This window comes from Ambystoma mexicanum, chromosome 12, assembly GCF_040938575.1.
Source record: "Ambystoma mexicanum isolate Mex_15411 chromosome 12, UKY_AmexF1_1, whole genome shotgun sequence".
In the NCBI taxonomy this organism is placed as follows: domain Eukaryota; kingdom Metazoa; phylum Chordata; class Amphibia; order Caudata; family Ambystomatidae; genus Ambystoma; species Ambystoma mexicanum.
The window spans coordinates 1,019,020,653-1,019,044,513 of record NC_090936.1 but is presented as its reverse complement, the minus strand read 5'-3'; positions in this window follow the sequence as shown (position 1 = coordinate 1,019,044,513).

The window sequence follows — 23,861 nt, the reverse complement described above, 5'->3', positions numbered from 1 at the left end:
GTGTGGGGAACAAATTCATGAGTATATTTAATGTTTCATGTCCTCTATCTGTATCCCCGCCCTTGCCTCGTCGTGCCTTGAAACACTTGTGTATAGGCGCGTTATAAATGCCACATCATATCATAGCACTCCTCACGCTTAAGCAGTTCAGTCAGCTTGAGCAGAGCAGCGGCCTATAAACATTCGAAATGATGCATTCTTTGAAGGGTACAAGGTACTGCTTACTGTCCATGCCCTCCCCTGCTTGTCACCTGCAAGCTGGATTGGGACCCCGTTAACCTGCATGCCAGCATGAGATCGCAAAGACGGTGTATGATTTAGAGAAAGGATCCCAGTTTACGTAAAGATGCCATGGCACCATAGAGACTTGGAATGCATGAGAATGCACCGTTGCTATGGCGGCAGGATGCCTCCGCGTCAGAAAACATTGCAATGCGGTGCTAGACTCTCCATTCGGTAGGCATGATGAAGATAAGACATGCACGCGTCCTGGCGCCGTGATGCCACAGGGACACATTATAATCACAGAGCAGAATCACAGGAGGTCTCCACAGCAACCGACACACTGAGCGTGGAGCCTCTCAGGGTGAATGAAGACGGCCCTGCAGATGGCACCGCACCACTGCGCGCTGGCAACCACATAATGGAAAACAAAAGATAAAAGGGAGAATTGCCAGGGACGCGCATATGAAAAAGATCTGTGCAATGCTTCATGTCAGTAGAAAGTTACCTGGCTGTGGATGCCACTAATGACCCTCGCCAAAAAAAAAGGAAACGAAAGGTAGGGGCACATATGATTGCCCAATGTTCATGTCATACAAGGGTGTGCCAAACTTCAGCTCTCCAGATGTTTTGGGATATGAACTCGCATGATCCCTCACGATTGACTTTGCTGGGAAGGGGGTCGAGGTAGTTGTAGTACTGAATATCTGGATACCCAAAGGCTGTAGATCCCTGACTAGTGCCTTAAGTGGAATGAGAAATCAAGTGGCGGCTCTAAAACGTCACAGCATTTGTAGTGTGTATTTTGGGGCGTGGCCTAAATAGTGGCGGGCGGGGCATAGCATATACCATAGAATTAAAAACAAAAGTTCCTTAAAATAGAATGTTCAAGATGTCCTCTTGTTTATATGAACGTAACTATCTGAGCTACCTGCCAAAATAACACATTTTACAGAACTTTCCGGAATTTTCCAGACTTTTTCAGAAATTTCCGGAATTTTCCATCTGTTAAACGCTACTAAATTGCTATAGCCCACTGTCTGTTCTTTGCACCGCTGTGTGATAAATACACGTGGCTTTGCATATTTACATTCTTTGCATTTAAAATGCTATCAACATTAGGTACTTTAAAAAGAATCACAAACAACCCACACATGTATTTGTAGATAAAACATTTAAATTGCACTATACTGGCAATGAAATGAATGTACTCAATTTTTAGCATAATTTTAGTGAAATGTGTTGTTCTGTGGTTTCCCATGTGAAAGAGAACATTGGCAGGTTTTAATCGCTTCATAAATGCTTCGCTCTATGGTGCTGGGAGTGAACAGTTAAATTAGCAATGGCTTGGCTCCGTGAATCTGCCCTTGCTTGAAGTGGGACATCAGTGCGGGTTTGTTGTTCACCTGTGATCAAGGCAGCCATGGGGCAGCCTCAGCAAAAGAAAGACCCAGCAGAGTGTCTGGCGGCTATGGGCAGGATTGCACTTTTGCAGAAAGGAATCCAACAGCTCAGTTCTCCTGTGAACTCGCTCGTTACTGTTAATATGCTGTGCAGCAGTAACAGAATGCGTGCACAGCAGAAATCAAGTCGGCTCAGCTCGTTTGGGGGCTCAGCCGAGTCCTAGCTAAACGCTGGCTCGTGATCAGTTTTTTGAGACCGCAGGGGCTGTGCCCCGGCTAGGGCTTTAAAGCCCTGCCAAGACACAAAGAAAATATTTGATTAAAAAAGTAACAGAAAATGCCCTTAATCGTACAACACAAATGTGCAAATTAGCCTTAAGCACAAAAATGCAAACATTTTCTTCAAGCACAAAACATCAATTGAATGTAGTACCCCACACATATTGTGAAACACAAAAGTGCATTTCATTTTGTTACACAAAGCTGGAAATGAATCCAGGTGCAAAGGTATGCTGGCAATTTCATTTCAGTTGAGTAGTAGAAGGGTTCACCTTCCATCAAGTGTTACAGTTCACAGGTGGCTACGCCCCTTTCCACATCACCTGACCCCTTAAAAATGTGATGGAACCCCACTAATGTTGATATAATATTTTTTGACACCCAAAATGTCGATATTCATGTGATTGAACTCCAATAATATTGGTATAAATTTTATATCAAGTTGAAATACATTTGACATAAATTTGATTTACATTTGATGCACTCCAAAATGTTTGACACACATTTTGATATACATTTTATATGAATTGTATAAGAATCCTGAGAATGTTTACCATACCTTTTGAATCATTTTCATCAAAAGGAGCGGTTCTAAGGCTACAATGCTGTTGGGGGAGGCTCCTACAACCTGGATATGTAGCTTTTGTTGTAGATCTGGAAAACATAGGCACTCTTCAGGCTTCCCGGGAGCTATTCAGTGCAGTGCGGAGAAAACTTAAATTTTGAACCATTACAGTTATAATGAGGGGAAGACAACCGCCCGGAGTTCCGACGATTCCAATTATAACTATATCCCCTATTCTTTTACGAGGTATGATGAGAGGGAAGACACTCAGGATTTGATGGTGGAGTGTGAGGCTGGAGAGCTCTTGGAGAACATGATTACAGGCAGGTATAATTTGGAAATGTCTGCCTGGGGTGACACTGTGGTTCTGGAGCAGCCCATGCTAGTGGAGCCCGGGAGAGCATCCACAGAAAATGTGAACTCTGAAGCCAATGACTATGAATCTATGGTCATGCAGAACGATGAAGTTATGACATTGCAGAGTGTCCCTGCACCCCAGGTGGAGATTATCAATATTTTTTGTTTGCTTTTCAAACCAAATTGTAAACCTGGGGGACCGCGATAATAGCCTGTGTAAGGAATGTATTTTGCTAATGGACACCAATAGCGTTAAAGACGATGCAGACACAACAGTTTCTCCCCGGATTGATATTGTAACTATTCTGGATTTTACAGCCATAGTGGCGGAAGCATGTTTAAAACAACACTTTTACAGATCGTACCAAGGACATAAAATTGCTTATCCCAAACCGGCTGCTCACAAAGGTTTGGAAATATCTTATACCCATAAAGTGCTATGTAAAATATGTTACATGTTGAGCCCTAAACACCTTCCGGAAATGATGTGTCGAATACAACCCCAAACCTTGCTAGGTGCTGGGGAAGGGACTGAATAATGCGTGACTAAAATGCTGTGGACTATCCACTCGACAGACAATCCCCTTTTGGAAATGCAGCAGTTTAGATGGAGGTGGCTGAGTTGTGTTAGAAGTATCATTGAAAACGTGGTTCGCGAGTTGGAGGGTAATTAATTATATCTAAAACAGTATCACAGAGCAATGTGCATAGCGCCCCATAAACTGACCTACAAAGATAGAGACTGAAGCTTTTTTACATCTATTTATGCTTACTTGCAGGAAATAAACTGTGAATGCCTATGGGAATGTTGATATGTGTGCTTATAAATGTAGTGAAAGGAAGTGTGTATATGAAGTAATTGCACATACTACCGAATGTGTAGTCCCCTTGATCACCATACATCTGTCAACCCGACATGCTGTGTGAATAAAATGTGAATCAAAACTGCTGTTATGAATATTAATAAAATCTGTCATTTATAAAACCTAGTTGAGTCTTTATGTTCAGGGGTTATGGGGTGAACATGTCTGGCATAAAGCTGTAGAAAATATATTATGATAAATGGGGTGTTGGTAGTTAAGGGGGGGTTGAAAGTCTGTCTATGCAACTCTCTCTCACTCTCTATCCTCCCCTCTGGCCTGACTCACTCTGCAGGGCACACTCTGGATGTTTTGATCTCTACAGACATTCACCTTTCTATCCCTCTCACCACTCCTCTCTCCTGGAGTGATCACTTTCTCCTTTCCTCCCAGCTCACTCTCTCCACCCCTCAGGCCAAGCCAACTCCAGCACTGCCACCTACCTTCTCAGTTATCCGACCCATGAAGCATGTGTCAGTTGAGGCTTTTGCCGCCACTTACTCACCACCCGTCCCCCTCTGGCTGACTCACACCCTGACACAGCCCTTTCCATGCTCAACACTGTTATATCTGATACTCTTGATGTTCTTGCCCCTGTCATGAGGATCTGTTTGAAGCACAAAACCAAGTGCAATTCCTGGTAGGACTCATACCTCGTCACCATTAAACGTAAGTGCAGGGTGGCTGAGAGGAAATGGTGTGCTTCCTGTACATACTCTGACAAACTGGCCTGCTGCCTTCTCCAAAGGCAATACCGGCTCTCTGCCCACACCAAGAAGAGAGCCCTCATCCAAGCCCGCATCTCTGTGACATCCAACAACTCAGCGGAATGCTTTAAAATCTGCAAGGAGCTTGCCAATCCTGCTGTAGTCTCTACGTCCCCTGTCCCCTCCAAGGCCCTCTGCACGGCCCTGGCTTCTCATTTCATCTCTAAAACTCAGGATATCCTGTCCTCTCTCTCTTCCTCTCCTCCTCCTACCTCTACTCCCCTCTCTTCCTCTGGCCCTTCTGTGGCCACCTCGCCTCCCTCCTTCTCTGCCTTTCCCCTGTTCTCCCCAGAAGAGGTTTCTAGACAAGTCTGATCTATGAAAGTCTCATCAAAACAGGTTCTCCCCTGTTCCTCTAAAACCATCAAGGACCAAATTGACACCCTTGCTCCTGCTTTGGCTGACATCTGCAACCACTCCTTTGCCACTGGAGTCTTCCCTTCCACCCTGAAAAGTTCCATTGTGTACCCTCTTTTCAAGAAACCATCAGCCGACCACTTCTGCCCTGCTAACTACCACCTAATCTCCATCACTCCTTTCCTGGGCAAACTCCTGGAAAAGCTGGCCATCTCCAAACTTAATCTTTACACTGAATTGGTTGTTTGTCTCCAATACCATCGCCTGGCTTCAGAGCTGTCAGGAGCACAGAGACTGATCTACTGAACATGTGTGAAGACCTGCTCTCCAACCTTGACTCCAATATACCATGTGTCCTCATCTTATATGATCGCTCTTCTGCCTTTAACACGTTCAACCATGCCATCCTGCTAAACCGGCTCCGTTATAACCTGGGTATCACCGATAAGGCCCTGGCTTGGCTGACCTCTTTCCTCTCTGATCGACGCTCCCATGTCCAACTTGGGTCCTTCCGCTACTCTATCTCTATCTCTACTTGTAGTGTTCCCCAGGGGTCTAACCTCTCTCCCTGGCTGTTCAACAAATGCCTGGCACTTCTTTCCCACCGCATTGCCGCTCTCTGCCCCAACTTTGAGTGCTGTACGGATGACACTTAGCTCATTTTCAGGCTCCCTTCCACCACCTCTTGTCCTTCTCTCATCTCTGACTCTCTGTCTGCTATCCAGGAGTGGTGTGCTGCCAAGGATCTCTGCCTTAATGCCAGTAAGACTGAGATTCTCCTCATCGGCACACAGGCTCCCTCCTTTCCTGTCACTCTCTGGCCGGTCTCTATCAGCCCTCTTCATTCTCCCACCTGTGAGGCTAAAAACCTCAGGGTCATCTTCAACTCCACTCTCTCCTTCTCTCCTCACATCTCTGATGTCTCTAAGAAGTCACACTACCAGCTGCACCTCCTCAGAGGTATTCTTACTTTCCTGTCCTTCCCCCCGAGGCTCACTGTCTCCAGAGTTCTGGTTCTCTCTAGGCTGTACTACTGCAACAGCCTCTTTGTAAATCTGCCTGCTTCTACTCTGCACCCTCTGCAACTCATCCAGAACAGGACTGTGAGACTTGTCCTTGGCCTCAAGCGCAGGGATCATATCCCTCCAGGTCTGAAATCTCTGCACTGGCACCCAGTGGCTGCGAGGATTAAGTTCAAAACCCTCTACATTGTTCACAACGCCTTCTGGGGCCTGAGGCCTCAATACCTCCAACTCTCTCTTTCTAAATATCTTCCTTCTCGAGCTCTTCGCTCATCGCCTCCAACTCCCTCTGGGTCAGTCGCTTCTCCAAGCAACGAGTTGTTGGTAGATCTCTTTCTTCGCTGGGGCCTCCCTCTGGAACAGCCTCCCTGCCTCCCTAAAACCTGAGGAGAACCATCTCCGGTCCCGGAAGCACCTCACGACCTTCGTCTTTGCTTCTGCTTTCTCTCCTCCACTCCACTGCTGAGCTCCTTACTGAAACTGCACTGGTCACCTGACTACCCTCTGATCTCGGGTTCAGATCCCATCCCCCACCAGCTGCACAACTGCACTGCCTCCCGGGCAACACCTGCACTTGAGGGATGTTTCTGTATCCCTACAGGCCCATCAGCTCCCAACACTTGATGTCTGCACTTACCCCTGCACTTCTATTTATTTTTTACTGTTGATCCTACGTATTGCACTAGCCCCTCCCACTACCCGTACTTTCTGTTTCCCCCATTCCCTGCACTTGCGAAATCTCAGTGTCACCTGGCCTAGTAAGATCGTTGTCTCTGCCTTCCATCTGTTCCCCCTCCATTGCCGCGTCGCACTTTGAAACACGTGTGTATAGGAGGGTTATAAATGCTGTATAATAAGATATCATAAAGCAAACCGATGGTCAGAATTTATCAAGGGGTGCTGTTGAGACATGATTTTTGGAGCAGGAGGTCTTTGCGCTGCACAAGTCAGCCTGAAAAAAACAGCTATAGAGTCTTCTAAAACAACACAGGGTGCATCACTTCATAGTACACTCTGAAGTTTAAGCCTCTATTGTAGAATGTTTTATACGCACCTTTGAAACACAACTCTATCATTTCTTCATAGCTAAAATACCCATTTGTATGTGTAGTTGTTACCCACGTTTATAAATGTGTAAAACAACATGCATCATACAACTATTACAACTAGTCCCGTAGCTGTAATACCCCAGAATTCCTTGGAGATCTGTACAGTGAAAGACCTTTTAAAAAGAAAACACGAATGCCCCTTAAATAGGGGGATCATGTGCTAATCTAAAAACACAAGGCCGTCTTTACTAAGCGGTATGAGCAGAATTACAGTGACAATATCTTTATCATAGATGGAGTGGCTTAACTGGAAGGTCTTGATACATACAGAATAATTGTTTATTCAGAGGAGGCTATTCAATGTGTTTTTTACAGGAAGGATATCCAGAAAGTCAGTAAAGAACAACAACAAGTTTATAGAATAGAAAAAGTTATAAAGAGTAAAGGTTGTGGAGCTAGGAAGCAATATCTTGTCAAATGGTTGGGGTGGCTTGACAAATTCAACAGTTGGGTGGACACTGGATCTCTAGAGGTCACAGGTGTATAGCGGGGAAAGTCATGGAGACTACACCTTTTTACATTATGCTCCCCAGGGTACAAAATTATCAACTTCACTGTGAAGCTGACCAAACCCATACATTTGGAGGCACAATGGACTGTGGCGCTCACAGATGTCAAGTATGTCCGCTCGTGGCATACTTTAGGCAAAGGGGAAGCTAGGTTCATCATGAAAAAATCAAACCCTTCGAGGCTCTATTACCTGAATATACAGGAACTTGTCAGAGTCATTAACAGTGCAGTATCAGTCATGCCAGAGTATAGTGATACAGCATTACAGTTATAACTGTACCAGCGGGCCCAGACATGTATGTCAGGATTTCAACAACGGGGAGACTGCATGACATACTGGGAGCCATGCAACACGCTGCAAGTGAAGAACAGTGGGACAATACCCGCGCCTATGTTTCTGGGGGGTTTTACAGCGTACTGCTTTATAGTGATATCGTGTATTGCCAAATGGTGAGGGATAGCTAAGTAAAACCAAAGATGTTGGAGGAAACAACAATGATATTGTGAGCATTCACTACAACAAACCCAATTACGTCCCCATGTGAAAAAAAACTTTCAACACTGTCGATATACAGATAAGAGACAATCAAGGACAGTTTGTATCATAAAAATGTGGACAAATCTGGCTGCAGCTGCACTTACGACTGCTCCGGCTGAAAGATTGATAAAACCATGTTACAATGGCTGCAGTGAAGGATTATGGGGACTCTGGGGTCTACATGGAATATAAATAAAACCACACCGGCTACAGCGATCAGCCATATTTTAGCGGGAGCCCTGCAATGTATGGAGCGGGGCTCAATGGTTCTTCAGAAGTCTCTTCGGAAGTACGATGCCCTTCCTGTGCCGTGGCTTCAAATTAGCTAAACCGCACATGAAAACATCAGCCACCAATATTGCACAAGACGTCATGGGGAGTGTGACAACAACGGTTGCCGTTTGTCTCGCCAAACAGAAAAAGAAGGCACAGGAAGGCCGGATGCATCTTCAGCATGGCCTATATGTGGCAGGGGCATTGTAGAATTGTGAGGGGTTGGTTAAAGAGTCCTAAACCCCAAATATTCTACCTTGCTTCTGGGCTGGGAGAATGGGGTCTGTTTATAGGTGTCATTGTTACGGGGGTATCTAGAGGACTGTGTTGTTGCAGGTTATTGGGGGTACCCATTTTTAGCCACTCCAGAAGGGGTTAATGGGTGACATTACCTACAACAGATGTGGGTATATTTAAATCAGCAACTGCCTGCCTAAACTCATTGCAGCAGCTGGACGCATTTATTTTATAGAAGTGCGTTGTTGACTCGTAATACTCCAAACTAAATCATGCAGGTTCAAACCCCTTACAATCCTACTTCTGTAGATAAATTGTCCCCTATTGGTCAACGCCACCGCATCTTTATCAAGCTTAATTTTATGTAGCAGTAGTTCTGCATTAGGTTTAATGCATTGACTAAGTGTATTCACCACATCCACCACAACCGGATCTACACCCACCGGACCCTTCACACCACTAGATTCCTCAGACAGCATGAATAAGGTTAGTTTGTTCTTTTCTGCATTGCTTTGCTTGGCATGATTTAAGTATTTATACAGAATGTCCATGTATAAGGCCGGTTTATCATACACTGCTAAATCAGGTCTGTTTAAAACATCTATCATTTCCGGGTCAAGCCGCATGGTAGCAAACTTCCATATATCCCAATCTGCCCATTGTGTGGGGGCCGCCAGACTTTCTAATTGCTGGTTATCCACCAAATACATTTTTGAGCATGCTCCATCACTGACCCGGAGCAATCTGGTGATTAGCTGTAGGGCTATGCCTATGAGAGATCCTATGAATTCACTGGCCTGACAGACCACCTTTATTTTATCCTGGTGCGATATCTGTTTATTGACCAGTTTCTTGATAATGCCTTATTTCTTTTTCAAAGCAGCATCTTGATGGTGGGTTTGGGGGACGTGTCCCTTTAAAGTGTTCTGGGCAATCTACTAAATAGCGGCCACCAGATCAGCAGTCGGCACGGCTAGAATATTTTTACGTTGTTGAGGGGTGGCATATTCAAGCATTTTGAGCAGCTCCAAGTTCTCCGTATGCGTTCCGTCATGGTGAATAAACAGACCAGCTACTGATGCATTATTGCAGTAAGGGTGTTTTTTAGAGGTCTGTTTAGGGGTATAAACAGCAGGTAGATATGGAGGGGATGTGTTGCTGCGTGATCTATAATCCTCTAGAGTGGTAGTTTTTAGATCAATCAACAGATAACCGTAATGTTCACAGTTTGCGACTCCATGAAAAAATGCGTTTTGGAAGAATACATCTGTCAAGCTATTACGGCTAGTTGTTCCTTATCGTAGGGATTTTGAAATAACATTATATAACTACCATTTAGCATTATAGATCTGTTGCTCTCTACCTTGTTGAACAAGTTATGCATGATAAAGCAAATGCTTAGATTGTGTGGATAGGAATATTGAGTAAAGGCTTTTTCTAGTTTAAAGCTTTGACCAACCTCATCAAACCGTCCATGGTGATCATTTTCACGATGCTAGGCACTAGTAAAAAATTGCTTTTGAGACTGTCTGGCTTACCTTCTACAAAACGAAGCTGCTTAAACTGTTGTTACTAGGTTGTATAAAGAGGTTGCCTGTGGTTGAACAGCCACACAATATTCTTGGGAAATTGAGGTCATGTTGTTGTCAGTGTTTTCAAGAGGTTTTCTGGCAAAAGTAACTCTTGCCGCAGCTGGAAGGCCTTGCCAGCACACATGTAAATGCATGTTGTAGCCTGCTATCCATAACATCAAATACTTATGGGTTAATGCACAATTTACAGATATCTATGGGCAAAATTCATAATGTGTTTACCTCCCTGCTGACTCAGCCTTTCATCTTTCTGGGGCTGATAAAGCAAACTCTGCCATGTTGGGTAAAATAATCACTTGTTGGGCATGATGTGCAAAACTGTACAAGCAAGCACTAACTAAATACACACAGTTAGTAAACAAAACAGGTTTTAATCACACTGGTTTATTGCACACATTTCACCATTTCTATGTCCTTTTCCTGCGGGTGTACAACATTTTAGTCTATGCCTTTAAGCATTTTATAGAGACAAACAGGGTGCATGTGCTTCTTTATTCAGCGTTTTAGCGCTCTGTGGAATCATTCATTTAAAAATAACAGCCTTCTTTAACTTACCTGTAAGCAGTGAATAAAAATATGATACAACTTTGAATATTTTCTTCAATAATAGGCCTTTAAATGCTGTATAGAAACCCATATCTATTGTGTATAACACACAACATACCTGTAAGCACTACAATGAATCATCTGTCGTATGACGGTCCCATTCCCTGAGCCACAAAACAAGTTTCCACAATTGAAAAACTGTCATATTTGCGAAAAAATTCTGTAGCTACGGCGGAGCCTCTTGCTGAGACATTCCCATGGTGATAATTGTCAAGCCGCATTGATGATGCACAAAGCCACTCTCCATTGCTGGCAGCCACCTCAATCCTCTGTGGCTTGAAGACCCTGAGAAACAGCTCTCAACTGTTGTCAGCCACCCCAAACCTCTGGGATGTTAAAAAAACAGAAAAACACTTTGCAATGATCACACCAATCCTCTGTGGCTTGTTGAGCCGTGGAAAACAATCCCTTTGAGTGACAGATTCCGCAATTCCTCACTACACAGATCCATCCTTGATGATTGTGAGGGCACAATTCATATCCATGGGCCACCATTGTTACGCTCACCTGATATCCCCGGGGGCATCTGGAAGGCTCTGAGATCTGGAACCCTGGATGTGGAGTTACCCAGTGCTGAGTAATGGATCTGCAATTACAGAAGGGAGGATTTGTGATAACTGTCTCTAACGGGTGAATCTCCCACCTCCCTCTGACCGATCCCCTTCCCTCTGAGTCTTTCCCACCCTAATTATTTGTAGGGTGAGCTATCCGTCCTGCATTTCTTGTGCAGGGGCGCTTGACGTTTGTTGGCGGTCTGCCCGAGTTGCTTCACTGGTGCAGTGCGCCTTCTTGGTCCACCGCCTACCGTGTAATGAGGCCCTTTATCCCCAATCTGGTTATCGGGAGCCTTCCTCGGTGTTGGTCCAAAAAAGAAATCTGTCTGTCTTTGGCTTGCTGTAATTGTTCAGTTGCCTTTTTGAAGGCTTGGGTTATACTTGTGTGTAGTGCCTTTACCGCTGGCATTTCCAAGGTTGTGGGGGAGTCTAGTTCAGAGGTACGTGGATGTCTTCCGTATATTGTGTAGAACAGGCTTTGTCCTGTGCTGGTGTGTATGGAGTTGTTGTACGCGTATTCCACTATCCATAATAAGTCTTTCTAGCTCTCTTCCACCTGATTCAGCATGCAACGTAGATATTGTTCCAATGTCTGGTTGGTTCTTTGTGTTTGTCCATCTGTTTGAGGATGATGGCTAGTGGATAATCGAACATCGATTTGTGCCATTGTACAGCATTTCCTCCAGAAATTAGATACAAATTGGCTTCCCCGATCTGAGATTAGGACTGAGGGGAAACCATGCAGTTTTACGATTTGTTCGAGAAATACCTTTGCCAGACTAGTAGCGTTAGGAAGTCCTTTGAACGGAAGGAAATGTGCCATTTTAGAGAACAGATCTACAGCTCCCAAGATGGTATTAAAGCCTTGAAAGGGTGGTAAGTCTGTAATAACATCAAGAGAAAGAGTATGCCAGGGTGCCGGCGGGATATACAGTAGTTGTAGAAGGCCAGCTGGTTTCTGCTTTTGTGATTTATTCTGTGCACATACCCTAGCAATTCCGGGATGGCCTTCTATCAGGGAATCGTGGTAACCAGACATGACCAATTCTTGCAGATCTTTATTTGGTAGATATAGTCCTTCCCTGAAGTAGGGTAATCCGTCCAGAACCGTGTGATGTTCATTTTGGGAATTCTATTTTTGCAAGGTCTCAGGGTTAGGTTTGGACCTTATCTTGAAGTTCATTTAGAGTCAATGTGGTGGTGAGTCCCAGGAATTTATCACTTGGGATGATGGCAACAGGGTCGAGGGTACTGTTTGTTTTTTCTTCAACACCCATAAGAGCCAAGGCATCAGCCTTCCCATTCCGAAATCCCGGTCGGTATGTTATTACATAATCGTATTCTGCGAAGAATAAAGCCCACCACAATCGTCGTGACGATTGAGCTTTTGCTGACCTTAGGTATTGAAGGTTTCGGTGATCTGTGATTACTGTGATGGTATGTCTGGCACCTAATAGATACTGCCGCCAGGCTTTGAAGGCTGATTTTATTGCCAACAATTCTTTGACTGTAATTGCATAGTTAAGTTCTGGTGGTGAGAATTTACATGACCAAAAGGCCACGGGGTGTAATTGGCCTGTTTCTGGATCTCTTTGAGAGAGAACTGCTCCCATATCTGCGCTGGAAGCATCAGTTTCCACTACATAGGGGAGGTCTAGACGAGGATGCTGTAAAATTGGCGCGGAGGTGAATCTTTTCCTGACTTCTTGAAAGGCCTGTTCCACTTCTTCAGTCCATTGGAATTTTTTGCTGTTTTTTTCTCAGTAGCGATGTGATTGGGTGAACTATCTGTGAGAAATCTGGAATAAATTGGTGATAAAAATATGCAAAACCGAGCATGCTTTGGGTTCCTTTAAGTGAAGAAGGTGACGGGCAATTGTGGATGGCATCAACTTTGTGTAAATCCATCTTGACTCCCTTTGGTGAGAGAACAAAATCGAGGAACTCAGCTTCAGTGACATGGAAGGAGCATTTCTCGAGTTTAGCGTATAGTTTGTGCTGGCGAAGTTTTTCAAGGACTGAGTGAACATGTTCCACATGATCTCTTTCTATGGGGCAATACACCAGGATGTCGTCATTGTAGACCAGGGCACAGACATCAATTAATTCCCGTAATACATCATCCATGAAATATTGGAATGCTGCTGGAGCGTTGCACAGCCCAAAAGGCATTCCCTGATATTCGTACAGGCCGTACTTGGTACGAAATGAGGTTTTCCATTCATCCCCTTTATTTACACGTACAAGGTGGTATGCTCCTTGGAGTTCTAGTTTGGTGTAGATTCGGGCATCCTTGACTTGGTCCAACAGTTCTGGGATAAGGGGCAAAGGGTAGCGTTTTTTTTACTATGATTTGATTAAGTGCGTGGTAATCGATGCAAGTCCTCAAATCTCCTTCCTTCTTGGGTACGAAGAATAAGGGGGAGGCTCCCGGTGACTTTGACGGATGGATAAACCCATTAGCCAGGTATTGATCCAGATAGGACTTCAAGTGTAGATTTTCGGTTTCCGTAAGTGCATAAATTTGACCACAAGGAACCTGTGCGCCAGGTATCTGGTCGATCTGACAGTCATAGGGTATATGTGGCGGTAATGTGTTAGCTTGTTCCTTCTGAAAAACATCTTGATAATATTGATATTCTCTTGGTAAGGTGTCCATTGGTTCCACGATCGCCAACGCTATTCCTTGAACAGATTTCAGTTGTGGCTGTGGTATAGATTTCGGGTAGCAAGTGTGGGCACATTCTTCAGAAAAGGCCAGTCGCTTTGTACGCCAGTTTATGTGGGGATTGTGAGTTACTAACCATGGCATCCCTAAGATCAACCGGAACTGAGGAGCTTTGATGAGGTCAAACGTGATTGCTTCTTGATGTCCATCCTGACACAGGAGGGTTAATTCTGTTGTGCATTGGGTTACTGAACCCGAAGCAATCTCTGTACCGTCAACAGTAGTTACCTGGTGAGTCATTGGCTTTGTGCATAAGGAAAGTCCCATTTCTGTTGCCAGATCTCGATCTATGTAATTTCCAACTGCTCCGCTGTCTATATACGCCTCTATGGCATTCATCCGCGGCGGTCATTGATGGTTAATCAAGATTAATGGTAGGGCGAAATGTGAGGTCTGTAACTCATCCTTCTCGCTCGACAAGCAGACCGTTACGCTTGCCGGGCCTGGTAGTTTTCGTATCCCTGTCCATCAGCTTTCTCTGTAGCGCCTGCTACCTTCCTTGGAGGTTTCACTGGGCAGTTTTTGAGGAAGTGACCTGATTTACCGCAATATAGGCATAACTGTAGCTCTCCCCTCTTGTCTCTTTCAAACTTGGTTAAAGGAGGTCGTACTCCTCCAATCTGCATGGGTTCTATAGTATTTTCTGATGTACGTTGAACATTGTATTTTGAACGTACAAACATGGCACGGTTCTCGAGTCTACCTCGATCTGTTCTTCGATCTTGTAGTCTGTGGTCCAACTGCGCTACAAGATTAATAAACTCTGCAAAGTCTTTAGGTGGGTCTATCACTTGAGCAAGGTCATCCTTCAGGTCTCCTCATAGACCCCAATGAAACAACCTGGTTCTTTATCTTCAGGCCACCTCGCTTCCATGACCAGTCTATTAAAGGCAGCAATATACGTTAACAAATCTTGATTTCCTTGGTGTCGAGACAAGAGTTCATTATCAAGAGCTTGTCCATGCAAGTGTCAAGCAAATAGCTTTTCCATCTCCTGCTGAAAACCCCTGGCATCCTGCAGTAACAGGTCATCCCGGCTCACTAAAGGTACTGACCAGTCTGTGGCACTTCCATTCAAATATGATAAAATGAAGTCCACCCTCGCCTGTTCGTATGGGAAAGCCCCAGGTGTACAAAGAAAATGGAGACGGCACTGGTTCATGAATGTTGCGTACCTTTTGGGGTCTCCACTAAATCATTCTGGTGGTGCCAGGGGTACTGCTCCCGGCAATGTTATCTGTACTGGGTTGACTGATGATACTGTAGTGACGGATGGGGCGAATCCGGGCAATGGAGCATGTCCCGCCTGTTTTTGTAGTAGCTGTTTGCTTAGTTCATCAGTACGGTCTTTTGTGACTACTAATTCTCATTTTAAGGCATTGGTTTCTTGCTGGGCTCTCAGGAGCTATTCAGCGCAGTGCGGAGAAAACTGCAATTTTGAACCATTACAGATAAAATGAGGGGAGGACAACCCCTCGGAGTTCTGACGATTCAAATTATAACTTTATCCCCTATTATTTTACGAGGTATGATGAGAGGGAAGACGCTCAGGATTTGATAGTGGAGTGTGAGGTTGGAGACCTCTTGGAGAACACGATTACAGGCAGGAATAATTTGGAAATGGCTGCCTGGGGTGACACTGTGGTTCTGGAGCAGCCCATGCTAGTGGAGCCCGGGTGAGCATCCAGAGAAAATGTGAACTCTGAAGCCAACGACTATGAATCTATGTTCATGCAGAACGATGCAGTTATGACATTGCAGAGTGGCCATGCCCCTCTGGTGGAGACTATCAATAATTTTTGTTTGCTTTTCAAACCAAATTGTAAACCTGGGGGACCGCGATAATAGCCTGTGTAAGGAATGTATTTTGCTAATGGACCCAATTGCATTAAAGACGATGCAGACACAACAGTTTCCCCCCGGATTGATATTGTAACTATTCTGGATTTTACAGCCATAGTGGCGGAAGCATGTTTAAAACAACACTTTTACAGATGGTACCTTGGACATAAAATTGCTTATCCCAAACCGGCTGCTCACAAATGTTTTGAAATATCTTATACCGATAAAGTGCTATGTAAAATATGTTACATGTTGAGCCCTAAATGCCTTCCGGAAATGATGCGTCTAATACAACCCCTAATCTGGCTAAGTGCTGGGGAAGGGACTAAATAATGCGTGACTAAAATGTTTTGGACTATGCCCTCAACAGACAATCCCCTTTTGGAAATGAAGCAGTTTAGACGGAGGTGGCTAGGTGGAGTTGTGTTAGAAGTATCATTGAAAAAGTGGTTCGCGGGTTTGAGGGGGATTAATTATATCTAAATCAGTATCACAGAGCATTGTGCATAGCGCCCCGTAAACTGACCTACAAAGATAGAGACTGAAGCTATTTTACATCTATTTATGTTTACTTGCAGGAAAAAAACTATGAATGCCTATGGGAATGTCGATTTATGTGTGCTTATCAATGCAGTGAAAGGAAGTGTGTATATGAAGTAATTGCACATACTACCGAATGTGTAGTCCCCTTGATCACCATACATCTGACAACCGACATGCCGTGTGAATAAAATGTGAATCAAAACTGCTGTTATAAATATTAATAAAATCTGTCATTTATAAAACCTAGTTGAGTCTTTATATTCAGCGGTTATGGGGAGAACATGTTCGGTGTAAAGCTGTAGAAAATATATTATGATAAATGGGGTGTTGGTAGTTAAGTGGTCGTTGAAAGCCTGTCTCTGCAACTCTCTCTCACTCTCTATCATCCCCTCTGGCCCGACTCACTCTGCAGACAACACTCTGGATGTTTTGATCTCTACAGACCTTGCCCTTTCTATCCCTCTCACCACTCCTCTCTCCTGGAGTGATCATTTTCTCCTTTCCTCCCAGCTCACTCTCTCCACCCCTCAGGCCAAGCCAACTCCAGCACTGCCACCTACCTTCTCGGTTATCCGACCCATGAAGCATGTGTCAGTTGAGGCTTTTGCCGCCACTTACTCACCACCCGTCCCCCTCTGGCTGACTCACACCCTGACACAGGCCTTTCCATGCTCAACTCTGTTATATCTGGTACTCTTGATGTTTTTGCCCCTGTCATGAGGATCTGTTTGAAGCACAAAACCAAGTGCAATTCCTGTTACGACTCAGACCTCGTCACCATTAAACGTAAGTGCAGGGTGGCTAAGAGAAAATGGTGTGCTTCCTGTACATCCTCTGACAAACTGGCCTGCTGTCTGCTCCAAAGGCAATACCGGCTCTCTGCCCACACCAAGAAGAGAGCCCTCATCCAAGCCTGTATCTCTGTGACATCCAACAACTCAGCCGAATGCTTTAAAATCTGCAAGGAGCTTGCCAATCCTGCTGTAGTCTCAACGTCGCCTGTCCCTTACCAGGCCGTCTGCATGGCCCTGGCTTCTCATTTCATCTCTAAAACTCAGGATATCCTGTCCTCTCTCTCTTCCTCTCCTCCTCCTACCTCTACTCCCCTCTCTTCCTCTGGCCCTTCTGTGGCCACCTCGCCTCCCTCCTTCTCTGCCTTTCCCGTGTTCTCCCCAGAAGAGGTTTCTAGACAAGTCTGATCTATGAAAGTCTCATCAAAACAGGTTCTCCCCTGTTCCTCTAAAACCATCAAGGACCAAATTGACACCCTTGCTCCTGCTTTGGCTGACTTATGCAACCACTCCTTTGCCACTGGAGTCTTCCCTTCCCCCCTGAAAAGTTCCCTTGTGCACCCTCTTTTCAAGAAACCACCAGCCGACCCCTCCTGCCCTGCTAACTACTGCCTAATCTCCATCACTCCTTTCCTGGGCAAACTCCTGGAAAAGCTGGCCATCTCCCAGCTTAATCTTTACACTGGATTGGTTCTATGTCTCCATGACCATCGTCTGGCTTCAGAGCTGCCAGGAGCAAAGAAACTGATCTCCTGAACATCTGTGAAGACCTGCTCTCCAACCTTGACTCCAATACACCCTGTGTCCTCATCTTAGTTGATCTCTCTTCTGCCTTTGACACGTTCAACCATGCCATCCTGCTAAACCGTCTCCTTGATAACCTGGGTATCACCGATAAGGCCCTGGCTTGGCTGACCTCTTTCCTCTCTGTTCGACGCTCCCAGGTCTAACTTGGGTCCTTCCTCTACTCTATCTCTATCTCTACTTGTGGTGTTCCCCAGGGGTCTAACCTCTCTCCCTGGCTGTTCAACCAATACCTGGCACTTCTTTCCCACCACATTGCCGCTCTCTACCCCAACTTTCAGTGCTGTGTGGATGACACTTAGCTCATTTTTAGGCTCCCTTCCACCACCTCTTCTCCTTCTCTCATCTCTGACTCTCTGTCCGCTATCCAGGAGTGGTGTGCTGCCAATGATCTCTGCCTTAATGCCAGTAAGACTGAGAATCTCCTCATCGGCACACCAGCTCCCTCCTTTCCTGTCCCTCTCTGGCCAGACTCTCTCATCCCTCTTCCTTCTCCCACCTGTGAGGCTAAAAACCTCAGGGTCATCTTCAACTCCACTCTCTCCTTCTATCTCTGATGTCTCTAAGAAGTCACACTACCAGCTGCACCTCCTCAGAGGTATTCTTACTTTCCTCTCCTTCTCCCAGAGGCTCACTGTCTCCAGAGCTCTGGTTCTCTCTAGGCTGTACTACTGCAACAGCCTCTTTCTAAATCTGCCTGCTTCTACTCTGCACCCTCTGCAACTCATCCAGAACAGGACTGTGAGACTTGTCCTTGGCCTCAAGCTCAGGGATCGTATCCCTCCAGGACTGAAATCTCTGCACTGGCACCCAGTGGCTGCGAGGATTAAGTTCAAAACCCTCTGAATTGTTCACAAGGCCTTCTGGGGCCTGAGGCCTCAATACCTCCAACTCTCTCTTCCTAAACATATTCCTTCTCGTGCTCTTTGCTCATCGCCTCCAACTCCCTCAGGGTCAGTCGCTTCTCCAAGCAACGAGTTGGTGGTAGATTTCTTTCGTTGGCTGGGTCTCCCTCTGGAACAGCCTCCCTTCCTTCCTAAAACCTGAGGAGAACCATCTCTGGTCCCAGAAGCACCTCAAGACCTCTGTCTTTGCTTCTGCTTTCTCTCCTCCACTCCGCTGCTGAGCTCCTGACTGAAACTGCACTGGTCACCTGACTACCCTCTGATCTCGGGTTCAGGTGCCCTCCCCCACCAGCTGCACACCTGCACTGCCTCCTGGGCAACACCTGCATTTGGGAGCTGTGTCTGTATCCCTACAGGCCCACCAGCACCTGACACTTAATGTCTGCACTTACCCCTGCACTTCTATTTATTTTTTACTGTTGATCCTATGTATTGCACTACCCCCTCCCCCTACCCGTACTTTCTGTTTCCCCCATTCCCTGCACTTGCAAAATCTCAGTGTCACCTGGCCTAGTAAGATCGTTGTCTCTGCCTTCCATCTGTTCCCCCTCCATTGCCTCGTCGCACTTGGAAACACTTGTGTATAGGCGCGTTATAAATGCTGTATGATATGATATCATAAGGCGAACCAATGGTGAGAATTTATCAAGGGGTGCTGTCGAGACATGGATTTTCGAGCAGGAGTCCTTTGCGCTGCACAAGTCAGCCTGAAAAAAACAGCTATAAAGTCTACTAAAACAACACAGAGTGCATCACTTCATAATACACTCTGAAGTTTAAGCCTCTATTGTAGAATGTTTTATACGCACCTCTGAAGTGCAACTCTAGTATTTCTTCACAGCTAAAATACCCATAGATATGTGTAGTTGTTAACCACGTTTATAAATGTGTAAAACAACGCGCATCATAGAACTATTACAACTAGTCCCGTGGCTGTAATACCCCAGAATTCCTTGCAGATCTGTACAGTGAAAGACCTTTTAAAAGGAAAACATAAATGCCCCTTAAATAGGGGGATCATGTGCTGATCTAAAAACACAAGGCCGTCTTTACTAAGGGGTATGAGCAGAATTACAGTGACAAGATCTTTATCATAGACTGAGTGGCTCACCTGGAATGTCTTTATATATACAGACTAATTGTTTATTCAGAGGAGGCTATTCAATGTGTTTTTTACAGGAAGGATATCCAGAAAGTCAGTAAAGGACAACAACAAGTTTATAGAATAGAAAAAGTTATAAAGAGTAAAGGTTGTGGAGCTAGGAAGCAATATCTTGTCAAATGGTTGGGGTGGCCTGACAAATTCAATAGTTGGGCCGACACTGGATCTCTAGAGGTCACAGGTGTATAGCGGGAAAGTCATGGAGACTACACCTTTTTACATTATGCTCCCCAGGGAACAAAATATTCAACTTCACTGTGAAGCTGACCAAACCCATACATTTGGAGGCACAATGGACTGTGGCGCTCACAGATGTCCTGTACGTCCGCTTGTGGGATACTTTAGGCAAAGGGGAAGCTAGGTTCATCATGAAAAAAACAAACCCTTAGAGGCTCTATTACCTGAATATACAGTAACTTGTCAGAGTCATTAACAGTGCAGTATCAGTCATACCAGAGTATAGTGGTATAGCGGGCCCAGACATGTATGTCAGGATTTCAACAACGGGGAGACTGCATGACATACTGGGAACCATGCAACACGCTGGAAGCGAAGTACAGTGGGACAATACCCGTGCCTATGTTACTGGGGTTTTTACAGCGTACTGCTTTACAGCGATATCGTGTAGTGCCAAATGGTGAGGCATAGCTAAGTAAAACCAAGGATATTGGAGGAAGCAACAATGATATTGTGAGCATTCACTACAACAAACCCAATTACGTCCCCATCTGAAAAAAAACTTTCTACACTTTCAATATACAGATTAGAGACAATCAAGGACAGTTTGTATGATAAAAATGTGGACAAATCTGGCTGCAGCTGCACTTATGACTGCTCCGGCTGAAAGATTAATAAAACCGTGTTACAATGGCTTCAGTGAAGGATTATGGGGACTCTGGGGTCTACATGGAATATTACTAAAACCACACCGGCTACAGCGATCAGCCATATTTTAGCGGGAGCTCTGTAATGTATGGAGCGGGGCTCAGTGGTATCTTCAGAAGACTCTTCGGAAGTATGATGCCCATCCTGTGCAGTGGCTTCAAATTAGCTAAACCGCACATGAAAACGTCAGCCACCAATATTGCACAAGACATCATGGGGAGTGTGACAACAGCGGTTGCCGTTTGTCTCACCAAACAGAAAAAGAAGGCACAGGAAGGCCGGATGCATCTTCAGCATGGCCTGTATGTGGCAGGGGCATTGTAGAATTGTGAGGGGTTGGTTAAAGAGTCCTAAAACCCCAAGTATTCTACCTTGCTTCTGGGCTGGGAGAATGGGGTCTGTTTATAGGGGTCATTGTTATGGGGGTATCTAGAGGACTGTGTTGTTGCAGGTTATTGGGGGTACCCATTTTTAGCCACTCCAGAAATGGTTAATGGGTAACATTACCTACAACAGATGTGGGTATATTTAAATCAGCAACCTAGCTTGCATGAACATATTGCAGCAGCTGGATGCATTTTTTTTAATAGAAGTGGGTTGTTGACTCGTAATACTCCAAACTGAATCATGCAGGTTCAATCCCCTTACAATCCTTCTTCTGTAGATAAATTCTCCCCTATGGGTCCATGCCACTGCATCTTTATCAAGCTTCATTTTATGTCGCAGTAGTTCTGCATTAGGTTTAGTGCATTGATTCACCACGTCCACCACAACTGGATCTACCCCCACCGGACCCTTCATACCACTAGATTCCTCTGACAGCATTAATAAGGTTAGTTTGTTCTTTTCTGCATTGCTTTGCTTGGCGTGATTTAAGTATTTATACAGAATGTCCACGTATAAGGCCGGTTTGTCATGCACTGCTAAATCAGGTCTGTTTAAAACATCCATAATTTCCGAGTCAAGCCACATGGTAGCAAACTTCCATATATCCCAATCTGCCATTGTGTGGGGGCCACCAGACTTTCTAATTGCTGCTTATTCACCAAATACATTTTTGAGCATGCTCCATCACTGACCCCGGAGCAATCTGGTGATTAGCTGTAGGGCTATGCCTATGAGAGATCCTGGCCTGAGAGACCACCTTTATTTTATCCTGTAGCGATATCTGCTTATTGACCAGTTTCTTGATGATGCCTTTTTTCTTTTTCAAAGCAGCATCTTGATGGTGGGTTAGGGGACGTGTTCCTTTAAAGTGTTCTGGGCAATCTCCTAAATCGCAGCCACCAGATCAGCAGTCGTCATGGCTAGAATGGTTTTACGTTGTTGAGGGGTGGCATATTCAAGCATTTTGAGCAGCTCCAAATTCTCCATATGTGTTCCGTCATGGTGAATAAACAGACCAGCTACTGATGCATTATTGCAGTAAGGGTGTTTTTAGAGGTCTGTTTATGGGTATGAACAGCAGGTAGACCTGGAGGGGATATGTTGCTGCGTGATCTATAATCCTCTAGTGTGGTTGTTTTTAAATCAACCAATAGATAACCATAGTGTTCACTGTTTGCGACTCCATGAAAAAATGCCTTTTCGAAGAATACATCTGTCAAGCTATTACGGCTAGTTGTTCCTTATCGCAGGGATTTTGAAATAACATTATATAACTACCATTTAGTATTATAGATCTGTTGCTCTTGACCTTGTTGAACAAGTTCTGCATGATAAAGCAAATGCTTAGATAGTGTGGATGGGAATATTGAGTAAATGCTTTTTCTAGTTCAAAACTTTGACCAACCTCATCAAACTGTCCATGGTGATCATTTTCACGATGCTAGGCACTAGTAAAGGATTGTTTTTGAGACTGTCTGGCTTACCTTCTACAAAATGAAGGTGCTTAAACTGTTGTTACTGGGTTGTATAAAGCGGTTGCCAGCAGTTGAAGAGCCAGACAATATTCTTGGGGATTGGGGTCATGTGTTGTCAGTGTTTTCACGAGGTTTTGGCAAAGTAACCCTTGCCGCAGCTGGAAGGCCTTGCCAGCACACATGTAAATGCATGTTGTAGCCTGGTATCCACAACATCACATACTTATGGGTTAATGCACAATTTACAGATATCTATGGACAAACTTCATGATGTGTTTACCTCCCTGCTGACTCAGCCTTTCATCTTTCTGGGGCTGATAAAGAAAACTCTGCCATGTTGGGTATAATAATCACTTGTTGGGCATGGTGTGCAAAACTGTACAGGCAAGCACTAAATACACACAGTTAGTAAACAAAACAGGTTTTAATCACACTGGTTTATTGCACACATTTCACCATTTCTATGTCCTTTTCCAGTGGGTGTATGCCATTTTAGTCTATGCCTTTTAGCGTTTTATAGAGACAAACAGGGTGCATGTGCTCCTTTATTCAGCGTTTTAGCGCTCCGTGGAAACCTACATTTAATAATTACAGCCTTCTCTAACTTACCTGTAAGCAGTGAATAAAAATGCTACAACTTTGAATATTTTCTTCAAAAATAGGCCTTTAAATGATGTATAGAAACCCATATCTATTGTGTATAACACACAACATACCTGTAAGCACTACAATGAATCATCTGTCGTATGGCGGTCCTATTCCCTGAGCTGCAAAACAAGTCTCCACAATTGAAAAACTGTCATATCTTCCAAAACATTCTGTAGCGATGGCTGGAGCCTCTCTCCGAGACATTCCCATGGTGACAATTGTCAAGCCGCATTGATGATGAAGAAAGCCGCTCTCCATTGCTGGCAGCCACCTCAGTCCTCTGTGGCTTGAAGACCCTGAGAAACAGCTCTCAATTGTTGTCAGCCACCCCAAACCTCTGCGGCATTAAGACCCCAGAAAAACACTTTGCAATGATCACACCAATCCTCTGTGGCTTGTTGAGCCGTGCAAAACAATCCCTTTGAGTGACAGATTCCGCA